Source organism: Ostrea edulis, chromosome 4, assembly GCF_947568905.1.
Source record: "Ostrea edulis chromosome 4, xbOstEdul1.1, whole genome shotgun sequence".
NCBI lineage: Eukaryota > Metazoa > Mollusca > Bivalvia > Ostreida > Ostreidae > Ostrea > Ostrea edulis.
Genome location: NC_079167.1, coordinates 52,003,740 through 52,007,817, shown reverse-complemented (window position 1 = coordinate 52,007,817; position 4,078 = coordinate 52,003,740). Strand labels below are relative to the sequence as shown.

The following is a 4,078-nucleotide window of genomic DNA, read 5'->3' as shown; positions in this document are numbered from 1 at the left end:
TTGCCGTTGAGATTTTTGTTTGATAAAATATTGAAATACGAAGAAGATTGGGACAACTTTGTGGTGTCTTATTTCAAGTTCACTGGGATCAGTTTAGATTAACATATGAAATTCACAAATGCTCTCTATTTCTCTCTCTCTCTCTCTCTCTCTCTCTCTCTCTCCACCATCTGCCTTGTGTCACTCTCATTTGCACACACGCCCATATATGAATATTTGATTATTCAATATTAGTAGTTGAATCTCTCTCTATATATAGATAGTACAGGTATAGAAGTTAGCATTCTTTAGCAACTTTAAAGCAAGGTTTTAATTGTGTCTGAACTTTTAGAATGAAAATGAAGGTTTTCATCCCGTCCTTTCTGTTCATTCTTGGCGCAGTCTCGATTGTATTTGGTAAGTGTTTTCATGTAGTTGTTAATTTCTGAAGCTGAATATCAACACGTCGATTTAATGCATAGTATTTTCAAGCTAATTGATATTTTTATAATCTTGATTTTTAGCTAACAAATTAATGTACAGTGTATTTTGATTAATTTCATCAAACCTTTTCTGCAAAGAGGTGAAGGAACAAATAATAAAAAAAAATGAAGTTTTAAGACAATTGTTTTATTTAACGTTAACAAGGGGAAAGAGTGCAGAGGCGGAAAAGTTTGAAATAACTAAAAACATAACGATCGGTCATTAGGTAAACAATGAAAATATGCATCAGTACTGGTTTTGATAGGAAATAGAATCATAATTTGGCCTGTTTGTTGGTTTTGAATTCTTTATAGATTTAAGACATTTTTAAGACAGTTGCTACTTCAACAAAAACGGAAAACGGAAATATTCATATCTAGTGATCAGTCATTCAAAAACTTACTTTGTTAAACACCACTCCGATTCCACGCACAAGTACTCTGAAGTTGAAATAAAAAATATGCTAGACTTCCTCATTGACAATATCTTTGTGGTCTTTGGTGATCAGGTCTTCCAACAGTCTGTTGGAATTCCCATGGGCACGAATTGTGCTCCTTTGTTAGCTGACCTGTTTTTATATTCATATGAAGCAGAATTTATTCAAAAACTTCTACGTGATAAGAAAAAATCTTTCGTTGTGACCTTCAATTCGACTTTTAGATATATCGATGACGTTTTGTCTATTAACAATGATAGCTTTCATTCATATGTCGATTTGATATAGCCCTGTGAGCTCGAAATAAAGGACACCACAGAGTCGTCCACTTCTGCTTCATACTTAGATATTTTATTGAAAGTAGACATTAACGGCAAACTGACAACTCAACTGTATGACAAACGGGATGATTTCAGCTTCTCCATCGTCAACTTCCCATATTTGTGTAGCAATATTCCATTATCACCTGCATATAGTGTTTATATATCTCAACTGATTCGATATGCAACAGCTTGTTATGGGTATAGTCAGTTTTTAAATCGAGGTAAGCTACTCACAAACAAGTTGATGGTACAGGGATTTCAACAGTCTCGATTGAAGTCAGCATTTCGCAAATTCTATGGTCGTTATAACGATCTAGTTCGTCAATACAACCTCGCATTGGGTCAAATTTTGTCTGACGTGTTTCATACCGATTGTTAAGCATTTCTTGGCACACTGATTTTGACTGCGGATAACTCCGTTTACCTGATCAGGATATAGGGCTCACGGCGGGTGTGACCGGTCAACAGGGGATGCTTACTCCTCCTAGGCACCTGATCCCACCTCTGGTGTGTCCGGGGGTCCGTGTTTGCCCAACTATCTATTTTGTATTGCTTGTAGGAGTTGTGAGATTGATCACTGTTCGTTATCGTCACCTTGCATTTATCAAATTTCGTTATTGGCATTTTATCCAGTAGTCTAAGATTATTTCTGTGGGACATATACAGAGTTACAGGTTCCAGAAGATAGATTGAAGCATCACAAAAGTTGTAAATAATTAACACAATTCCTGAGTTTTTTCCATAAACATTCTGCAAATTGATAATTATCAATTTGATAACAATCAAGAATGTGCGTTTTCTTTCACATTTTCAAATATTTAGTGATTCCTACATCCATGTGAATGGTCAAGACAACAAACAGTGATCAATTTCATGTATCATACAATTCTTGAGGCTTTTCCCAAGAACATTCTTAACTTTAATAATTGTTTACTTGATATTTTATTGTCAAAAGCATTATGATTAATAACTGTCAAGAACTTTTACACAATGGGAACTACCCGTGAACCTCTTATGACGGTCTGTATCTTACACAATGACGCACAATGTACACATTGGTATTTTTGTATATTTATGTTTCATTTAGCACCTATGAAATGAAAAATGGCAACCATTAATGTTGCATTTTCCTGTTTGTTTCAGTGAGATATTTGGACACTTAGTATGAAATTTAAGATAGAAAAGTTTAGAACCACTCTAGTGTGTCCAAGCGTCCCTGTTATTCCTACTCTTGATAATATTCTGTTCATGAAATTTAGCAGACTGATCACTGTTTGTTATTTCCACTCTTCTTTCACTTTCTCCCCATAAATTCCAGAAATGCTATTATTTCACATTTGATATTGTGATCGGTCAATCGAGATGATTATTTCTTGAATTATTCTTTAACACATATTTCAAATTAGAACATACCGGAAAGTACCTTGAAAAACATATTGTGTATTTGTGTTTTACAGGCGCTCCCAGGGCCCATTGTCCTCCTCATGGAGAGATGGCGATAAGTTTCTGTGGACCGTGGTCAGGATGTCCATTGGGATATTATTGCCATGAAAGAGTCCTGTATCAAAACATTTGCTGTAGGATAAATCTTTATGGTAACATTGGGAATAACAAATTTGATAATCTATGTATTTATTTGAAATATTTATTACAAGTGTAAAATGGCAAAAATATTCTAAAATATCAAAATAAGCTGATTAAAATTCCAGAAGAGCAAAAGCAGCTTTAACAAGTTAAATATATTGAAGTTCGGGGTGTTTTTTGTTTTTTTTTTAAATTTTTGTTTGTTTACCCTCATTGGGGCTTTATAACATCTCAATATGAAATCAATTTTATATTGCAATTCAAAATGAATAACAATATGAAATGGAATAATTATAGTTTTCTTAATTGTCAACAAATGATATGCATGATATAGATACACCTTTTATCCCCAATAGGTCATCGCCTGAACTGATGGAATGCTATCAATGGCATATATTATGATTATATCGAATGCTCTGAGACAGACTTCGAGTAAAGAATGTCTAAACGTCTTATTTGTTTTCTCTTCTATATCAGTATTTCAAGACGACAAGAATTCTACATATAAAAGTTATTCATTTAATGGATCATTCAGGATGATTTTTGCTGGAAACACGTGTTACGTGATTACTAATACTTGTGACACTTGACGAGGAATGAGTTCATGAGTTTGTTATAAACGGGAGATAACTCCTGCATATCCATTTCTGTATAAGCCATTGCCAAGTATTTCCACATTGATTTGAATAGAAGATTCAACAAGATTTTTAATAAATACCTGTATCTGAAAGGAGTAATATCCAGTTGTCAATTAAATTAGCCTATATGTAATATTTCTTCGTGGTTTATAATGCGTAAACTCCCCCAATTTACTTTATATCGTATATAATAAAATTACTTTCATTCCTTAAGTACTGAAACTGATGAGTGATTTGTGTATGTTGATTTCACAAGTCACAACATCTAACGGAAATAGATATCACCCAATGCAAAAGATTACCAACTTCTTCAACTAGTTTATCTGAAATACCTAACAAATGAATGCTCGTCATTGCTTTCGTTCATCAATTTCCTTTATTGAAATATACCACATCCTCTTTTTAATCAATAAATTTCAAGCATTTTAACTCAGCTGAGTTGAAAGCTTTTCTAACAAGATGACGATAATAGACAGCGATAAATCTCATAACTCCTACGAGTGAAATCAGGTGCCCAGGAGGAGTAAGTATCCCCTGTCAATAGGTCACACCCGCCGTTAGCCCTATATCTTGATCAGACGAATTAATCCGCAGTCAAAATCAGTGCAAATGACGATGTATTTATCAGAATCAAG

At 33.8% G+C, this 4,078-nt stretch overlaps 1 long non-coding RNA gene across 1 annotated transcript; it reads left to right on the top strand.

The window, feature by feature from the left end:
- Positions 1-279: 279 nt before the first annotated feature.
- LOC125671702 (uncharacterized) lies at positions 280-3,257 on the top strand. Its single transcript, XR_007368723.2, has 3 exons — positions 280-396; positions 2,679-2,816; positions 3,162-3,257. It is a non-coding gene; the product is annotated as an uncharacterized LOC125671702 (long non-coding RNA).
- The last annotated feature ends 821 nt before the right edge of the window (positions 3,258-4,078 follow it).